Here is a 22,116-nt window from a genome sequence, read left to right as displayed (position 1 = left end):
ATGATGGGTCTGTGTCCCCTTACCTTGAACTGGAGCATGCTTGTGACTGCTACAACCAATAGATTACGGCAAATAATTTTGTGTGACTTCTAAGGCTAGACAGTAAAAACCCACAAAACTTCTCCCTGGTTCCCTCAGAATTCTCAATCCATGGGAACCCAGTTACCATATAAGAAGTTCAACTACCCTGCTACCTCCAGGGTGGCAAAGTCATATGTAGGCTCTCCAATGAAGAGTGCCTCCCAACTGACCCCATCCTTCTAGCCACCCTCACTGATTTATAAGACATAGGAAAAAGCCCCTTGGACCCTCCAGACTGACTTATTTGACAGTAGAGTAGTACTGAGTCACTTTAATCACACAAAAGCAGAATCATCCAGGTGAACCCTGCTGGAATATTCCTGACCCATAGTATCCATGAAATATAATAAAATGTTTGTTGTTTTAAGTTATTAAATTGTGGGGATAGTTTCTTAAGCAGCAATAGTAACTATAACACCACCCTATCTCTACAGGCATCAGTTATCCTCTTTTCTTTTTCATTTGTTTTTAAAAAATTAACATTTATTTACTTTTGAGATAGAGAGAGACAGATCATGAGCAGGAGAGGGGCAGAGAGAGAATCCAAGCTGTCAGCAGACAGCCTGATGTGGGGCCTGAATTCATAAACCATGAGATCAAGACCTGAGCCAAAGTCATATGCTCAACAGACTGAGCCACCCAGGCGCCCCTCTATCCTCTTTTCTTGATTTATTTTTTGGTTGGTATGTAACATTTTATTTTATTTTTTTTTTATTTTTTTTTTCAACGTTTATTTATTTTTGGGACAGAGAGAGACAGAGCATGAACGGAGGAGGGGCAGAGAGAGAGGGAGACACAGAATCGGAAACAGGCTCCAGGCTCTGAGCCGTCAGCCCAGAGCCTGACGCGGGGCTCGAACTCACGGACCGTGAGATCGTGACCTGGCTGAAGTCAGACGCTTAACCGACTGCGCCACCCAGGCGCCCCCTTTTTTTTTTTTTAATTTTTTTTTTCAACGTTTATTTATTTTTGGGACAGTGGTATGTAACATTTTAAAACAAATCAAGGAATTATCCTATTTTGTGATAACTTCTATTACAGAGAGATTTCTGTATGTTTTATTCACAGATACATAAAAACCTACCTATAAATAGTTATTATTCTATAAATATGTTGAATGCTGAATGACTAATATGAAATGGTAATAAAGTTTACATATGTAAGTTTTTAACATTAAAAAAATACAAAGTAAAAAACACATTCCATGCAGGAGGAAACAAACACAGAATGCTGTTTACAAAGGATAAATGAGTTCACTGAAGTAAATCCAAATAATCAGGTATGGTAAACTGAGATAAATTATATCACTTACTATTGAAAACAGACTCTCAGGTTGAATTTATAAAAATAAATGAATGAATAAAACTCTATTCTATTTCCAGGAAGTGTAAAAATCATTCCTGGAAGTTTAACAATCTAGAATACCTAGATTAATATAGAGATTACTATGGAATATAAAAATCAAAAGTTTTTGAGTAGCAACATTGACTTCAGACAAAGTGGAATTTAAGGGGAAAGATTTTACATGGAAAATAAGAAAGCAACTTAATGGTAAAAGGCAAAATAGTCAATGGATATATAGAAACAATAATCTTTATTCAATAAGTTACATAGCAAACCTTTACAAAGCAAAATATATTCACAACAATGAATACATAATTAAAGATAAAACTATATTTAAGAGATTTAATGATGGTAGAATTAGTATGGCTCTCAGTTATGATTGATTATATAAAAAGTTTAAAGGATATAATTTTGTCACTATAATGTACATTTTTAACACATGCATATTATAATCTGTGGACCACAAAAGTATTTTTCTTTCATGTCTCCTTTGACTATGAAAAATGGATTATATCTAGGACTACCAAAAAAGTTACAATATGTTTTTAACAGTAAAAATTATGTCAGGCACCTGGGTGGCTCAGTTGGTTAAGCATCCTATTTCAGCTCAGGTCATGATCTCACAATATGTAAGTTCGAGCCCAGCATCAGGCTCTGTGCTGACAGCTCAGAGGCTGGAGCCTGCTTCAGATTCTGTGTCTCCCTCTCTCTGCCCCTCCCCCACTCATGCTCTGTCTCTCTCAAAAATAAATAAATGTTAAAAAATTTTTTAAAGTGCAAATTATGTGATTTACATTATCTGCATAGAACTCAAAAAAACTAAAAATTAAGGGAAAGCTGAAACAAGACAACCAGCACCAATCCTGTTCTTATAATATTTAAAATAGACACCTCGAGATTAGTCCTTTTTTAACAGAAAGAAACCCAGCCAATTACTATAGAGATAATCCCACATTTAATTCAAAATGCATAGCTATAAATATTCTCATTTATGTTTAAAAATTTTAAATAATTTAGTATTTAACTCAAAAATTTTTAATGGTAAAACAAAACGTATATAAGTCAATTTAGGGTATATTAAATTAAATATTAAATAAAACGCAATGAATTATAAATTTAACAAGTAGAACTGATAAAGATATGAATTCATCCTTTAACAAGAATCCCATAATACACAAAAAATATGACAAAATATACAAAAAAATACAAGATTATAATAAAAAAATTAAAAATTTAAAATTTGAAGTGGAACAATAAATATAGGAAATGAAGAAATCATTTTAAATACAGAGAATATGACTCTAGAAAATGGATTACATGTTTCATTTAGATGAACTGAGTAAATGAATCTTGTATTAACTTAAAAATGGTAAATCTGGTAAACATACCAAATCTTTGCAAGAAACTCAAAAGTATTATTGAAAATGAAATTTCTATTAAAGCTTCAATAACCAAACAGTTTTATTAGTATCTTTTTTAAAAATCTGAGTTGGAGGCACCTGGGTGGCTCAGTTGGTTAAGTGTCTGACTCTTGGTTTTGGCTCAGGTTATGATCTCACTGTTTGGTGAGTTCAAGTCCCACACTGGACTCCTTGCTGACAGTATGGAGCCTGCTTGAGATTCTCTGTCTCCCTCTCTCTGCTTCCCTCCCTCACTTGAGCTGTCTCTGTCTCTCTCAAAATAAATACATTTTAAAAATAAAGTTAAATTAAAATTAAAATCTGAGTTGAAGCAATAAAATATATATAAAAGCATAGAAAAACAAGTAGCTTCTATTCCAGTAATTATACAAAGCAAATATAACTCTGATACTAACTCTTGAAAAAGTTAGAATGAAATATTTAAACAGTATCTCCCATGAACACAGTTAAAATATCCCTAACTAGGGGCGCCTGGGTGGCTCAGTCGGTTAAGCCTTTGACTTTGGCTCAGGTCATGATTTTGTGGTTCGTGAGTTCGAGCCCCACATCGGGCTGTGTGCTGATAACTCAGAGCCTGGTGCCTGCTTCAGATTCTGTGTCTCCCTCTCTCTCTCCACCTCCCCTACTCACACTCAGTGTCTCTGTCTCTCAAACATAAATAAACATTAAAATTTTTTTAAAAAATATTCCTAACTAAAATGACAACAAACTGAACTGTACCCTACTAAGAAATCACCCACGCCAATAATTTGGGATTCAAATTCAGGCATACAAACATGGCTTAATACTAAGAAATGCCTATTCATGTAACACAACATAACAATAAACCTCTTCATTTACTTTATATTGCACATTTACTTAATAAGTATAATACACGTGACTAATTTAATTAAAAATAGTTAAAGGATATTTCCTTACCCTGATTAAAATAACTATCTTAAACTAACAGGCACTTTTATTATTATTTAGGTCTAGCCAACACCATAACATGAAAAAAACAAATAAGTATGTATATTAGAAAGGAGAGAATAAATGATCAGTAATAGGTTTAATAATTAATCATTTAATCATGATGAGTTCTGTGTGATCACATATGCCACAAGAAAAACACAAAGTAAGTTTGTGCAATCAACCCAAAAGATAAATCTCTATCTTCATATGAGACAATATAATTGTATAGGAAAATTTTAGACTTCATTACAAAGATTGAACCTAAGTCCTATGTTGGCCTTTCTCTCATATACAGGAGCAAATTTTGCCACCCCAAAATACGCCTCTTTGGCATATTGATAATTTTAAGCTGGTTATTCTTTTTTTTTTTTTTAATTAGAGAGAGAGAGAGAATGAGACCACAGGAATGGGGGAGAAGGGTGGAGGGAGAGAGAGAGAATGTTAAGCAGGTTCCATGCCCTTGGCAGAGGACGACTTGGGGCTTGATCCCACAATCCTGGGATCGTGACCTGAGCCGATATCAAGAGTTGGACACTCAACTGACTGAGCCACCCAGGCACCCCTTAAGCCGTTCATTCTTAAGAAACTGCAAACACAAGAGAAAAATTGAAAATCAAGTAGAAGTTACCCTTTTGTAAGAGACATTTACATGTATAAGGGAAAATTCTAAGTGTAATCTCCTTTGTATTAAGAAGAGGCAGGTGATTCAATCTGTAAAACTTTTAGCAATGAAGAAAGCACAGACTTAAATCTGTGTAACAACCTTTACTGTGTGTTTCTTGGTAACCTCCCACCTGACTTCCCACCCCCAACATCTTTTATGTTTAGCTGAAGATGGTATTTAAGGTGATGGCTTCTGCCATTTGGGGGAGTTACTCAATTTTCCTGGGTCTCTCCATATATAAAGAAGGTATACATATTGTTAAACTTCTGTTTGATTCTCTTCTATCAATCTGTCTCTGTTTAATTCTGTAACCAGACAAAAGAACTTAAAGGGGAGAGGAACATTTTTCCTCCCAACATTCACAATGTGGATTTGGTCACTCATTAACTCTCCCTGAGCTTCAGTTACCTTATGTTTAGAATATCAGTGCTGTGTTCTAATATTCAGGGCGGCTGTGATATTAAGTGTGCACTGAAACGGTGCTGCATTAAAACAGGTGACTGATGCCAGCCTTCTGTGACCTTCTCAAGTAACTTCAAGGAGAAACCCAAAACAAGAAGAACCAGAAGGCCAGTTAAGCAAAGGCATTCAGACAATGTTTTTGAACAATCAGATATGATAGAAACATAATGTATAGAGATGACCTAGGGTCGGTCTTTCATGTGTTTATGTGGAAATCATTAAACCTTAATTCTTAAAACCAAACAAGTTATACCTGGTGACACACAACTGCAGCTTTGTGCACTGCTTACAACACTTATATATATCCCTCCCCCTTTCTGCATACAATCCTCTGTAAACTAACAAGCTTCAGAGCAGTTTTTTCAGAACAATCTGAAATACAGTAAAGCCTTGGTTTGTGAGCATAATTCGTTCCAGAAACATGCTTATAACCCAAAGCACTTGTATATCAAAGCGAATTTCCCCATAAGAAATCATGGAAACGTAGATAATTCATTCCACAACTCCAAAATATTCACATAAAAATGATTACAATACTGTAATATAATACAAAGTAATAAAGAAAATATAAAGAAAAATAAACAAATTAACCTGCACTTACCTTTGAAAATCTTCGTAGCTGGTATGAGGAAGAGAGAGGTGGGTTAATGTCTAGGACCACTTTCATTATTGCTAACGGAATCACTGCTATCTATTGGTTTAATGGAATCTTTTTCTTTTTGTGCAACTTTAACAAGGAACCTACCCAATGACACTTGCTTTTGCCTTTTTTTGAGGATTTCCGGCAATAAATCACCAAAGGAAAGGCTCTCTACCTGCAGGCAGCCTGACCTAGAATGAAGCAAAGCATTTCTAAGCTTACTCTCGTATGGAAAAGCAAAGGACTTTCCACAGGTGCTTTGAAGTGACAAAAAATACCCTTGTGCCAGTTGTGGACACTTTCCAATGTTGAAAAACCACTGATTTCTGCCAAACACCATGGCCTGAAACCAAGCATCTGAGCATGGGAGACAATCACCCACAATCCCACAGCAAGAGAGAGAGAGAGAGAGAGAGAGAGAGAGAGAAAGAGAGAGAGAACCACTGGCTCAGTTGTGATCACGGGACATTTGGCATCACATACTACTTGGTTGCAAGACATCATTTGTTTATCAAGTTAAAATTTATCAGTAGTATTTACTCGTCCTGTGAAAAACTTGCAGAACAAGTTACTCACAATCCAAGTACTGTCTCCCGTGCTACAGTCCTCAGTAAGACAAGCAAGAAAGGATTTACTAATTTACTTTGAGGCTGGCTTTTTTTTCAGTCAATGTAAGTGAAATCATCCATGTGTATTGCCAATAACAAGGCATTTTAACAAATATTAGTTACCATTATTTTAATCTAAAGAAGAAATACAAAATATTGATTTTGCTATACTTTATTTTTCTCCAATCATAGCTATAAAGGAGATAAACAAAACTAAAAACTATTAAGGATAATACTTTTGAAGTAAAATTAGTTACTCCTTATAAGGACACTATCGGCAAAGAGCTCATATTACTACATACATTGTTTTAAAATAATCCAAAACCGGGGCGCCTGGGTGGCTCAGTTGGTTGGGCATCTGACTTTGGCTTAGGTCATGATCTCGCAATTGGTGGTTTCCAGTCGCTCTGTGCTGATAGCTCAGAGCCTGAAGCCTGCTTCAAATTCTGTCTCCTCCTCTCTCTCCCCTCCCATGCTCATGCTCTGTCTCGCTCTCTCAATAATAAATAAACATTAAAAAATTTTTAAATAATCCAAAACCCCAAGTATTTCACTAGTTTAGTTAATTGTTTATGCCAATATCAATTCCTTGGTTTTGATAATGCATCACAGTTATATAAAATGGCATCATTGGGGAAAGTGAGTTATGGATACATAAGGTCTCTCTACATTTTGTTTGCAACTTCTTGTGACTCTATAATTATTTCAAAATAAGAAGTTAAAGATATAATGCAAACTGAACATGATTCAAGGAGAAAGAGAAAAATTGCAAGACAAATAAAGACGGGACTGTGTTCGAAATAGTGAATTTAATCCTTCAAAATGTAAAAATGGAGAACAAAGAGAAACCTTATGTGAGGAACACCAAATTAAACATGATTAAATAAAAGATAAAATTTTGCCTGAGGACAAATTGAGCAGCAGCAATCCACTGCATCTGTAGTTTCTTGAAATCTCAGCTCTTTTTAAAAATAAGGTATCCTCTTTAACATACCCAATTAGTGGTTCTGTGAAGTATTAACATTACAAAGTACCTTATTGTGTACTAAGGCATCTAGAAAAACAAAGGTTGCTATTCTTGGAAAAATGCAAACCAAGGGATGACATGATATTGCCAAGGCTAATTAGAATCAAATAGAAGAGTAAAGATTCCAAAAAGAGACTGAATATTTCCACTTTATGAAGACAAAAGGGCATCCAATAAAGGACACATACAATCTATTACTCAGGAGACCAAACCTTGGAGACACAAGTCTGACATTTCTTATTTCCTTTAAAACAACACTGAAAATCTCTTGGAACCCACAGCAACACCCTTGGAGATTTGAGATTACCTGATAATTTCAGAACTGATGTTTGACATAACACTGACATGTTGAATATTTTTCTTTAGCCACAGGAGATCTCCAGCTCCAGAAATCATAAGTCAAAGAGCATACACTCAATTCATTCTTTGTTATTGAGTGGTTTGTTTTTTGCTAGGTAATTTATGGAAAATTAGCACAAAATGACAGCTACGATATGGTGTACGAATACCAAGCAGATGAGAAAGTTGAATATTATTACCAACACAAGATAAGAAGGGCAGTCAGCAAATAAAGGTCAAATGAAAGAATCAGCCTAAGTTTCTCATAATATCAACTCTGAAATGCAGTTTCAGCAAATGTCTGGGCAAAGATAGTTTGGTTGCCTTTTTTTCTTGCCTGAGCTATACTTTGAAATTCTCAATCGCTGATGATATATGCCATTATCAAAATCCTAACATATATTCATTACCTTTAACTCAACAATGTAAATTTTATTATAACAAGCAAAATAATAGAAGAGTAGTGAAATTAATGAATGCAAAGAAATTGATCACAGTTATCATTTTGGTGGGCAAAATTAAAAACAATGGAAGTATACATAAGTGAATTACGGTATATTCCTTCTAGGGAATTATATATCATATAGGGAAATGCTGGCTATACAATGTTAGGTGACAAAAGCAATGTTAAAAATGCTTACATAGTATTACCTCTACCGTATGAAAATTATGTACATGCTCAGAAAATCAATAATAACACATTTTCAAATATATGGTGACCATAAAGTTATTTCTCCATACCAGGCCATAACTAACAGTAAAGGAGGGAGTAATAATAAAATACTTTAGGCCAAGAGGTCTAAGTTGGGAATCTCCTGGAGACACAGAACACGTGTCCCACTACTTGGGTTGTGCGTACTATGTTTAAGACAGGAAGGTCTTTAAGTAGTTTGTATATTTAAACTCATTTAATCCACATCAGCACACTGGAATATGGACAACACTGGGATATGCATTTTACAGATGAAGAAACTGAGGTACACAAATAGCCAGTAACTTGCCCTAATTTGGTGAGTTTGAATTTAAGGGGAGAGAGTCTGGCAGGGGTTCATGCTCTTAATCACTATACAAAATGCTTACTGGAAACACTGGAAGGAAACACATCAAACTACTACAGAGTGGAGACTAGTTTGGGATAAATTTTTATGCTTTTTTAAATGATTCAAAATTTTCATGTCCATGCTAACTGAATATTATTTTCAAGAAGAACAATATTGTAAATGCATCAGAGATATAAAAGAAAAATACTCTATCTATTTTTTCTACTTTTGGTATAAAATAAACTATAAAATAACAGTAATTTTAAATTAATAAATCAATATTATCATGTTACTTTCTTAATTATTTCCTGGTTTTATAAGTACAGTGAACATGAGTTTTCTTTCATGTCTCACTTTACCAGTGAATGGATACTCTAGAATTAATAATATCCAGTTAGGCATGTTTTCACACACACACACACACACACACACACACACACACACACACACACACACAAAACCCTAAAACAAAAATGAATTTCCAAACATCTTTCTTCCATGGGCCTTTTTTAGCTGGGGGCTGGGGGCGGGGGAGGGAAGCAAGGGTTCAATCATTTTTTTCCCAACCACTTTATTAAAGTATTAATGACATATAAACAAAGTGCATATTTAATGTTTACAACTTGATGAGTTTGAGGATAAATAGACACCCATGAAACTATCACCACCATCAAGGCCATAGATATACCATGACCTTGAAAAGTTTCCTCCTCTTCCCATTGTTATTATTAGTGTGTATGTAGTAAGAACACGTAACATAAGACCTACCTACTTAGAAACTTTTACGTATACAATATTGTTAGTTATAGGCACTATCATGAATTATAGATCTCCAGAACTTATTTATCTTGTATAACTAAAACATTGCATCTTTTGACCATGACTGTCCCATTTTCCCCTCTGCCCAACCCCTGAAAACCACCATTCTACTCTCTGCTTCTATGAGTTTGATCACTTTAGATTCCACATGTAAATGATGTCATACAGTATTTATCTTTGTGTGATTGGCTATTTCACTTAGCATAATGTACTGCAGGTTCATCCATATTATTGCAAATGGCAGGATTTTCTTTTTTTAAGGCTGAATAATATTTCATTGTATGTATATAACATATTTTCTTTATATATTCATCCACTGGTGGACATTTAGGTTGTTTCCATATTTTGCCTAATGTGAGTAATGCTGTGATGAACATAGAAGTACAGAGAACTCTGAAATCCTGAATTCAATTTCTTTGGATAAATACCCACAAGTGTGATTGCTGAACCATATGGTAGTTCTATTTTTAATTTTTTGAGGAAACTCTGTGCTGTTTTCCATAATGGCTGAACAAATTTACATTCCCACCAAGAGCATATCAGTATTCCTATTCCTCCACAACCTCAGCTCTTTTCTTTTTTTTTTTTCTACCTTTAAATAATAGCCATCTTAATTGGTATGAGGTAGTATCTCATTTTGGTTTTAATCTGCATTTCCCTGATTATTAGTGATGTTGAGCAACTTTCATGTACCTCCTAGTACCTCCTAGCCATTTGTATGTCTTCTTTAGAAAAATGTCTATTCAGGTGCTTTGCCCAGTATTTAATCAGGTTGTTTGTTTTCTGCTATTGAGTTTTAGGCGTTTATTACATATTTTGGATATTAACTCTTTAACAGATACATGATTTATAATATGTTCCCCCCATTCTGTAGGTTGCCTTTTCTTTTGGTTGACAGTTTCCTTTGCTGTGTGGAAGCTTTTTAGTTTGATGCAGTCTCACATGTTTATTCTTGCTTTTGTTGTCTGCACTTTTGGTGTCATATCCAAAAACATCATTGCCAAGACTCACATTGAGGAGTCTTACATTTTTCTTAGGAATTTTATGGTTTCAGGCCTACATTTAAATCTTTAATCCATTTTGAATTGATTTTCATATGTGGTAAGGTATGGGTCCAATTTCATTCTTTCACATGTGTATAACCAGTTTTTCCAGTATCATTTTTTGGAGCCTATCCTTTCTCCATTTTGTATTCTTGTCAAAGATCAATTGATCATACATGTATGAGTTTATTTCTGGGCTCTCTAATACACTCATTGCTCTGTCTGCTTTTATGCCACTACCATACTGCTTTGATTATTACAGAATTATACCATACTATGCAATCAGAAAGTATGAATCTTTACCTGAAGGCATTACACTTCCTAATTCCATGGGACTTTTTTATTAAATACCACTAAATATCATCAAATACTATTTACCAGGCTTATTATTGACTTATTTTTCTGTATTGAATATATGTTAACCATATCAATAAATCATCATAATAAAAAATAGACTATAGAACAGGTGATCAATATCTATATTTTATTTTTCTATAACTTTTAATCTGGATGGACACTAAGGAAGCTACACTACATATGCTATATGGTTATTGTGAGAAATAAGTCAACTTTAATAAGGTAATGTGTATGCATACAATATGTGTATGCATACATATCTGCTGATAGATATACACACACATTAACTTTCTCATTTTCTTGGTCATGATATTCTGAGGAGAATTTTTCAAGTTCTATACCCATATTTCTGATAAGTAAACAAAATTAAGAAAACATAAATACAGTAAAAACTTGATTTGCAAGCATAATTCATTCCAGAAACATGCTTGTAATCCAAAGCACTTTTATATCAAAGTGAATTTCAAGAATCATTGGCTCAGTTGTGATCATGTGATGTTCGGCATCACGTAACACTCCCTGCAAGACATCACTTGTTTATCAGGTTAAAATTTATTAGAAATGTTTGCTCGTCTTGCAGAACACTTGCAGAACAAGTTACTTGTAATCCAAAGTTTTTCTATGTATTTTTTGTGCTCATTAAAAAAAGAAAAAAAAATACTTATTTATCATTTCTTGTTTATTGTGGTATCTTCCTAAATGTTTCCACAGGACCCATGGGCAGAAAGAGCTGCCCTGGAATCATGAGGAGTGACTGATTACATACTTGGGAGTTGGGGGAAATAAGGGCAAGAGTAATTTTCCAAAAGGATTTTCAAATGCTAAAGAAGCTCAAGAAGACAGGATCCCAGAGGCCTAGCTAGTGTCAAGCTAAGGTTGTTTTTCATTCTAGCAAAGCATAACATTAAGACAATTGGGAGTTCCAGGAGGAATGTGGTACTTTGCCTGCCTCAAGTATTTGTCAATGGGCTGCAGATTAAAAGGAAATTTAATTGTATCATTTCCTTCTGCCTTTGTTTCCCACATCAATAGATAGGGAGCAATTTAGCAAGCCCTATTGGATCAAAGTTCTCTCTCTGTCGCAGAGTTTCTGAATGGCCCTTGTGTACCAAACATTCACTCTTTTTCATTCTTCCCTTCTCCTTAATTCAGAAAGACACATATACTTTATTTTGCCTGTCTTTGGATTTCCAGGTATGCATGGATTCCTCGAACACATGTGACTATTAAATTTTATATTTTCCTGATAATCTGTCTCATGTCAATTTGATTCTTAGTCCAGATAAAAGGACCTTGAAGAGGACAAGAATTCTTGCTCCCTGACATCACAATAAAACTGAAATAATTGCCTTTTGTGATATGAATAAGAACACAGAAAATGATACTTTAGATAACATTTGAGGACTCACATGTCCTCAAATCTTTATTTGAATGAAAATATTATGTTTAATCTCTCTTTTTTAAACTTCACTCTTATTTTTTTACCTATTTATTTAGTGTTGTGATACAGCGGGAAATGCTGAACTGACATCATTTCTACAATTAGTAACCTTCCCCAGACAGCCACTTCTTTCCTCTTTTCTATAGTAAGCCTGGGAAATCAAACCTCAAACAAATATGTATTGCAAGGCGAGAACCCCCTATTTCCCCTGGGGCAGTGGTAGATTTGAAAGAGAATTGGAGAACAGCTACCCCAGCAGGAAAGTTTCCTGGATGACACATTTACGTCTACAATGGAAGCTGGCAGTTCCTAGAAATATAGCTAAGATAAAATTTTAAAGCACACTTAAAGCCAGGTTTAGAATTCATTATTAGTCAGGGGAAATGTAGAAGGTAAACCCCTCAAAATAGGGGAATTTAGAAATTACATTTTGAGGGGTGCCTGGGTGGCTCAGTCGGTTAAGCGTCCGACTTCAGCTCAGGTCATGACCTCACAGTCTGTGAGTTCGAGCCCCGCATCGGGCTCCAGGCTGACACCTCGGAGCCTGGAGCCTGCTTCCGATTCTGTGTCTCCCTCTCTCTCTGCCCCTCCCCTGCTCACACTCTGTCTTTCTCAAAAATAAATAAACATTAAAAAATTTTTTTTAATTAAAAAAAAATAAATTACATTTTGATTTGAAAGATGTATACTGTCAAAATGAGCAGAAATTTATTTAAATTTAGTTTCTTGTTCTTTTTGAAAAGAGCATCCATTTTATTCTTCAACAAAGTTATTATTTGTGATACTTAAGCATCTTAATTCTTTAAATGATTGTTACAGGTGAGTTTAAGAGTATCAGCATAAATATGAGGTTGGTTAAAATTATGTGGTATGGAGGTATAGGAATGAGCTAGAAAATCTCAGGAGACAGAGAAAGAAGGAGCAAGCAAAAAGGGGAGGGAGAAGGGGAAGGGAAGAAATTGAGGTAAGGAAACTGAAGGACTCCAAAAATATATTTTTGCTCCTTTGCTTTTTGCTCCTTTGCCTGCTTCTATTCTTGCTAGTACCTGCACCCCCACTTTCCACTTGCCTCAAAATGCAAATAGTGTATGTCTTCCTTGTAGGGGACAGGGAATTAATGATTTGCTTACAATAGATAACATCTAAGGAAGGACCACATGAGGATGACCAGAAGAAGCCATCACATGCTATTCCAGTCCACCAGAGCTACATATCTTGGCGCCCAGACCCTCTGGCCACAAGGAATAACAGCTGCGCACTTATCTTTCTTCGAATTGCTTCCTGGATGCCTGAGCAGACACACGGACCAGACCATGATCCTCAATAAAACTCACCCCGGGGCGTCTGGGTGGCTCAGTCAGCTGAGCGTCAGACTTTGGCTCCAGTCGTGATCTTACTGTTCTTGAGGGAGTTCCAGCCAGGCTCTGTGCTGACAGCTCAGAGCCTGGAGCCCTCTTCAGATGCTGTGTCTCCCTCTGTCTCTGCCCCCCCCCCCCCATGTTCTGTCTCAGTCTCGGTCTCTCTCTCTCTCTCTCTCTCTCTCTCTCTCTCTCTCTCTCAAAAATAAACATTAAAAAAATTAAAACATAAAAACTCACCCCAAACAAAGAGGAGACTCCCTCCTTTTTTTTTCTGGGATACTCTGTCTGTACCTGCACTCTCTCTATACGACCAATAAACTTGGCTTTCATCTCCTACTGGCTTACATCTGATTTCTATTCTGCTTGTAGTCAGGGACCCTCTTGGTTAGTCCTGTGGAAATCCCCTCCCCGCCTAACTGGACCCAGCCTATCAGCATCAAAATGAGATAAGAAAAACAAAGAGAGGAAAGCAACAAACATCTGAATAAGCAGCAAATGTTCTCTGATGGTTTTTTTGCCATGAGATCTTAAAGCATTTGAAATTTTAGAAGATTCAGAAATTTAAAGAAAATGTGATTTTAGCAGAGTGAGATTACAACTTCTAAGAGGAACAAGAGGTATCTTTCTAAGAGAACCTTCTTAAAGGTGCTGCCTTCTTCTTTTTTTTACTTTTCTTTTTCTTTTTTCAATTTTTTTCTCCACTTCTTTCTTGTTACAGATTTTTGTACCAAAATGTTGGTTCATTAGATAAAGCAAAGTCTATGTGAGTTGATCTTCACCAAAGAAAGTCTTTTATTTGTTTGTTTAAATTCATAGTGTTTGTAAGAGGATTGCATGCTTATTTAAGAGAATATAGAAAAGATGAACAGAAGAAAACTTAAAAATTTGTTTGGGTACTTTCCATGTTTGTCAAACAAAGTAATACCCAAATAATCCATTGACATTTTACTCAAAAATTAAAATAAAAATTAACTATAGAGATATGTGTGTTATAATTTGTGTTGACAGCTTCAATTTCAGAATGCCAGAATCAAATGTTCAAATTAGTGGTTCTAAGTATACTTTCCAGAATATACTTCTAACTGTTTAACTTGAAAACTCTAGATATGTAATGTTTTATTTTTAATCCAAATTTTGCAAGTGGTTAATTTAAATGAACTATCTAACATTTTAATGTTACTTAAAATTACTTAAGAGTAAAATTTAAACAAATTTTTACTCATTTTTAGTCATAGCATATAGTTCCTACATTTACTTTACTAAAGATAACCTATATTACTGTTATTTATAAACAGTATGGCAAGAGTTGCTTGCCATGGGTCCAGTCTATACAGTATACAACATGAGCCACCTGCATTAAATACCTCACAATTTCTATTCCATCTGTAAGGACACAAAAAACTCCATAATTTAAAGACAATAATGAGTATTTTTTATAAACGTAAGGACAGAGTAAAGCTTCAGACTTATTAGCCTAAGTAAAAGTATGATTTGCTTGAGCCTATAAGTAAACTTTCTTTATATATGAAATATCAATGACTAATAAAAGTAGAAGTCATTATGACATTCTCCAGATTTTACAAAGAAAGGTAACATCTTAAACTCAAGGGTTAAGACTGCAGGGGGATGCCTGGCTGGCTCAGTCAATAGAGCCTGCAACTCTTGGTCTCTGGGTCTTGAGTCCAAGACCCACACTGGGTGTGAAGCCTACTTAAAACACAAACAAACGACAACAAAAACAAAGAGCAAGTGTTAAGATTGCAAATAAAATTATTTAAATTCAACCCTTCTCTTCATTTTCAAAACTTTGGCATACAGACATAACTACATGAGCACACAAACACTTCAGTAAGAGACAAAATTCCCTTTTTTCATTCATTCTAACAACCACCAACTTTATTAAGAATTAGAATCAAACTCAGTAAGAATAAAATTAGTATAATCCTTGATTTAAGTGTGTGTGTTAAGACATAACTTTTAGACAGCTACAACAGTGCCTGCATAAATAATACTCAATAACTTCTAGATGACAAATTGTAATAGCAGTAAAATATGACTGTTTTTTAATCAATCATTTTGGTTATTTACTTTTGGTATTATAAATAAGGCAGTGATTGATATTCATATATCAAAATCTTTGTTCTCATCTCTGTTTCTTTCCTTAGGATGTTAAAATGTTCATTTTTTTATAAATTTATTTTATTTTATATTGGGGTGTGATTAGACACATGACTTCTACATTTCCTACTAATGTTAGGGCAAAGGTTTAACATGCAATCATATTTTATATATATCAGGGGCACTCCGGGTTAGAATAAATGTTTGGAGGGTACTAAGTTTACTGTTTTTAATCAGTACTATTATCTCATTTAGTTTCTCTGCATCCAATTATATATTTTATCTTCTTGGCATAGGAAAACCTGAGTGGTGAGTTTACAACTCTCATTACTATTAAATGTTGTCCCATGGAGCACCTGGGTGGCTCAGTCAGTTAAGCTTGACCTCAGCTCAGGTCATGATCTTGCTATTTGTGAGTTCAAGCTCCCTGTGGGATTCTGTGCTGACAGCTCAGAGCCTAGAGCCTGCTTTAAATTCTGTGTCTCCCCCTCTCTCTGCCCTCCCCATTCACACTCTCTCTCTCAAAAATAAACAAACATTAAAACCTTTTAAAAAAAATAATAAATAAATGTTGTCCCCCTTTACATTATTAGTTTTTTGTTTTGTTTTGTTTTGTTTTGTTTTAATGGTATATGACATTAAATCACATATTATTTGGCACATATAAAGGCTTGAGTGCTGGTATGCTTTTATTACCAGTTGCATGCTTCATCAATAAAGAGTGACACATTGTTTTTTAATGCTTTTAAGAATACGTTATATTAATTTTAATAATCTGATCACTGGTCTCATTTTGCTTCCATTTACGTGGTGCATCTTTTTTTTCCCGTTTCCTTTGTAAAAATTCTCTAAATCTCTTTATTTTAGGTTTTTCATATAACAGTATATATTTGATTTTTAATTTTTTTTACCCAATTGAGATTAAGTATCCATTAAAATTACTCTTCTAAATGATATATTTAGCTTTACTTTTGTCATTTTAATATTTTTGTTTTTATGTCTTTGCCATATTTTGCTGAATAAAGTCTATGTCATTTCTCATTACAATCTAGAGCATACCTGTCCTCACTTAAAATACCTTAAAGCTTTAGATATACTTAAATGCAAATTGCCTGTCAGCATGATGAAAAAACAAATATATCACATACTTTTTGTAAGAATTTTAAAAATTTTAATTTCACCTATGGTTCCTCGTGCCAACTGCTGGATTGTGGAGTTAAATTATTACTTTTAGATCATACATCTTTTCCTATGGCAATCACATTCTGATTCATATTTATAGTATATGATTAGAGAAATAATTAGAATTAAGTCTTGATTTACAATTATTCCTGTGTTTTGCTGACATTTACATTTCTATTTCCCACAAGTTTAGTTTTTGATTCATGTGTTTAATTGCCTAAAAAATTACTTTACATGAATCTTTCAGGAACAGTAACAAAAGCGGTTTAGTATCCTAGGCTTTGCATATTTGAAAATTCTGTCATTCATTTGTCTTCTTAATGTTCCTTGCTTACAATGTTCTATTCTAAACATCTTATACTGTTGTCTTTTCTTTTCTTTTTTAATATAATTTATTGTCAAACTGGCTTCCATACAACACCCCATGCTGTTCTCTTCTCATCCCTTCTTTGCTTATTTTTCCTTAGCCAAAAAAAAAAAAAAAAAAGATAGCACAAAGTCAATGCTCTCTATACTTTATTTCTGCTTCCTGTAATTATTTTTACAAAGCGTGATGTTTTCTCTTCTATGATTGTGAGCTATAGGCATTTTCATTTTTTATGTAATAGAAACTAACTCTCCAATGATGGAATTTTTCTATTCACTTATTTAAAAAAAAGAGAGATGGATCCAGGCTGAGTTTATGCCAAAAAAGATTCCTGCTTTGATCCCTCATGGTGAGTCTTTCTCATATCCTAACCAGAAAAGCTTGTTAACCTCTTGTTATATCTCTAGTTCACCAATATAATAGGCTATACAATAGGAGGGAATGAAAGGGCTTTAGTCAGTCCCACTGGGAAGCCTCAGCATGAACAAATTGGTAGTTGGTGGTATCACTACAGAGAAAAACAGTAATGGAAGACAACTTTGTATCAGAAACACAGATTCAGTTGTGAACAACAAACATGTTTGAGTTTTGCACTAGGTACCATAACTATAAGTACAGCAAGGAATGAAACCATCTGCTTGATATAATAGATAAAAATAGGTAAAGACACAGATAAAATTCTATTGTCTTTTAAGAGAATTGACATAAGATAACAGAAGACAGTCTGGTGATAGAGACTAACAGAGTGGAAACCAAGTAGATACCACCTTGATCAACCTGTCAAAGTATGCATCATTACTAATGAGATAAACTGAAATTATGTCTGACCTGACAGAATGCAATGAAAAAATGCAGCATTAGTTCTGTAATATTCTTGTCAAAATGTAGTACCTGAATCTAATCACAAGGAAATATCAGAAAATCTAAATTGAGGTATTCTCTAAAAGGAAAAAAAAGGAAGGAAGGAAAGAAAAGAGAGGGGGAAATGATGAGGGGGCATAAGACAAGCTGAGGGCAAAGTACAGGCTAACAGCAACCCCCTGCCCCCAGGTCGGATATGTGTGATATACCTCGGACACTCCTGTCTGCCCAAGAGCAAAGGAAAGGAAAGGAAACAAATGGTTGACTGACAGAGCTCACAGACTTGCAGGATAGGAGTCTCCTTCAGTTTATGGATAACTTAGTAAACTGCAAGAAAAAGGCAGTCTTATCCATGGCAACCTATAGATTCCATTTCCTGGAGCCCTAATATCACCCTCATCAAGATGTAAGGGGTTTTAAGTACTTGCCATGGTGATGTGGGAAAAAAAGGCAAATGAAAAATTAAATTCCCTTACTGCCTACAGCCCATTGACAAGTCCTTGAAACAGGCTTTCCTCTAGGAGCTCAGCTGCCTTGATGATGACACTTTGCTAGGGGCAAAAGGGAAATTTGGCTTAACATAATCCTGACACCCAGGATCCTGTGAGTCTCCTTAAACACGTGAAACCACATTATAAATCACCTTAACCTTATTGGCATTCATAAACTACATCAAATAAGGGCAAAATTCACAGTGTTTTCTTGTGCAATTAAAATATTCACAATGGGGAAAAGATAGTTTCTTCAATAAATGTTACTGGGAAAACTGGACCAGAACATGCAAAAGAATGAAATTGGATGCTTCTCTCACATCATACACAACAACCAGTTCAAAATGGGTTAAATATTTAAACATAAGACTGGGAATCATAAAACTCCTAGAAGAAAAATCATAAAAAGCTTTGCATAGGTCTTGGCAATGACTTGTTGACATGACACCAAAAACATAGACAACAAAAGAAAAAATAAATGCAAAAACAAGTGGAACTATACTAAACTAAAAGGTTTCTGTACAGCAAAGGAAACCATCAACAAAATTAAAAACTAGTCTACTAAATGGGAGAAAATCCAAAGCCATATATCTCATAAAAAGTTATATCCAAGGGGCACCTCGGTGGCTCAGTCAGTTACGCATCCAACTCTTGATTTCAACTCAGGTCATGATCTCATAGTTCCATGAGTTCAAGGCCCACATCAGGCTCTGCACTGACAGTGTGGAGGCTTCTTGGGATTCTCTCCCACTCCCTCTGTCTCTGTCTCTCCCTCTCTCTCAAAATAAATAAATAAACTTAAAAAAAAGTTATATCCAATATATATAAGGAAAACTTACAATTCAATAGCAAAACACACACACACACACACACACACACACACACACACACAACCCAAATAACACAATTAAAAATTGGGCAAAAGACTCAACTGATTTTTTTCCAAAGAAGGCATATAAAAATGGCCAATGGATTTATGAAAAAGTGCCCAAACTTACTAATCATCAGAGAAGTGCAAATCAAAACCACATTGAGATATCACTTCACACCTGTTAGAATGGCTATTGTTTTTTAAAAAAAGGAAAAGGAAGGAAGGAAGGAAGGAAGGAAGGAAGGAAGGAAGGAGAAGAGAAGAGAAGAGAAGAGAAGAGAAGAGAAGAGAAGAGAAGAGAAGAGAAGAGAAGAGAAAAAAAGAGGAGGGAGGAAGCAAGAAGAAAAAAAGTATTGGCAAGGATGTGGAGGAAATGGAACTTATATGCTATTGCTGAGAATGTAAATCGTTACAGCCATTATAAAAAACAGAATGGATTTTCCTCAAAAAATTTAAAACAGGGGGTGCCTAGGTGGCTAAGTTGGTTAGCATTCAACTCTTGATTTCAGTTCAGGTCATGATCTCACAGTTCATGAGTCTGAGCCCATGTCGGGTTCTGCACTGACAGCACTGACAGTGTGGATTCTCTCTCTCCCTCTCTCTCTGCCCCTGTCCCACTCAAGCTCTCTCTTGCACATGATCTCTCTCAAAATAAACAAACAAAAAATTTAAAACAGAACTATAATGTGATCCAACAATCCCATTTCTGAATACATAATCAAAGGAATTGAAATCAGGATCTTGAAAAGATATCTACACACCCATGTACATTGAAGCATTGATTATTCACATTAGCCAATATGAAAACACCTAAATGTCTGTCGATGGATAAATGGTTAAAGAAATGTGATATATACACACAATGAAGAAATCCTGAAATTTGTGACAACATGAATGAACAACACAAGTGAAATAAGCCAGACACAGAAAGACAAACATTGCATGATTTCACTTACATCACACACACACACACACACACACACACACACACACACACAAACTGAACTCATAGTAACAGTGTAGAATGGTTACCAAAGGCTGGGACATGGGGAGAAAAAGGGAAATTAGAAAAAAAAATTGGTGCTTGCCATTGACTGAGTGGAGGGGATAATGAAAAGTTATTGTTTAATGGTTAGAAGGCTTCAGTTTTGCAAGATGAAGCGTCTGGGGATAGATGGTGGTGATGTTTGCATAACACTGCGAATGTACTAAATACCATTGAAACACACACTTAAAAATGGCTGAGGTAGTAAGTCTCATGTTATGTGTATTTTACCACAATCTTAAAAACATTAACCATGACAGGCCACTTGCTGGGCCAAATAGTAAGTTTCAATAAATCTCAAGTTTTAGAACTTATATAGTATATTCTTTGACCAGCATAGAAAGCAATTTGAAATCAGTGTCATAAAAGATACCTAACCCTCCCCCCAATACTTGTAAATTGACAAAAACACTTTTTCAGAAGTCTCAGAGTTCATAAAAGAAAATTTAAAAGATAATACAAAATGATGAAAATGTCATAAAATATTATCATTTGTGGGGTGGAGTTAAATTTGGGTTGAGAGATAGTTTGATCATTTTAAGTGCTTACACTGAAAAAAACATGCAACTAAAGAACAAGAGAATTGTAAGAAAATTAAGTAAAAAGTGAAAAAATCAAGTAATAAAGATAATGGAAGAAATAAATGAAATTGAAAACAAATACTAGAAAGTACTCACAAAATGAAAAGCTGTTCTTTTGAAAAGATTCATACAATTGTTAAAACTTAGCAAGACTAATTAAGAAAAAAAGGATGAAAGGGTAATATCATTACAGATCCTGCGGATATTCAAATGATAACTAACTATACAAATAACTTGACAATCACAAATTTAACAGATTAAAATTTTTCAAAACAACAAATTACCAAAGCTTAGTGAAGAAGAAACAGATAATCTGAAATTTTCTGTATCTATTAAATAAAATAAAACATAGTGTGAGAATTTCAATCATAGATTGATGAATTCTCTCAAATATGTAAGGAATAAATAATGTCAACTGTATATGAACTCCTTCAGAAAGTAGACAAAGGGATAACCATACCAACTTCTTTCATGATTTCAGCAGTACTCTAATACTAAAATATGGTACAGACATTACCACAAACAATTACAAGAATCTGTCACTCATGAACATAGATGCAAATGTTCTATAAAAATATTAGAAAATCAAATTCAGCAAAATATAAAAAAATAATGAATACCAAAAATAAGTGAGACTTACTATAGTAATAAAAGGTTATTTTAGCATCCAAAAAATTAATCAATATTTTTTAACTTAATAACAGAACAAAAAAAACCACACCCATATGATAATCTCAATAAATGAAGAAAATACTTTTGACAAAATTGAATAAGTATTTATGATAAAATATCACTTCAGATTGATAATAGAAGCAAAGTGCCTCAGTCTTATAGAGGGGCATCATCTACATAATTGTATAGCAAATATAATACTTAATTACATAGTCAATGAGTTTTCTCTAAGATTGGAAACAAGGCAGGTATGTATGTCTTTGCAACTTCTACTTACTACTGTACGGGAAATCTGAGCCAGTACAATAAAACAAGAAAAATGAATGAAAT

This window comes from Lynx canadensis, chromosome A1 (assembly GCF_007474595.2).
Source record: "Lynx canadensis isolate LIC74 chromosome A1, mLynCan4.pri.v2, whole genome shotgun sequence".
Taxonomy (NCBI): domain Eukaryota; kingdom Metazoa; phylum Chordata; class Mammalia; order Carnivora; family Felidae; genus Lynx; species Lynx canadensis.
Note: the sequence above shows the minus strand (reverse complement) of the source record.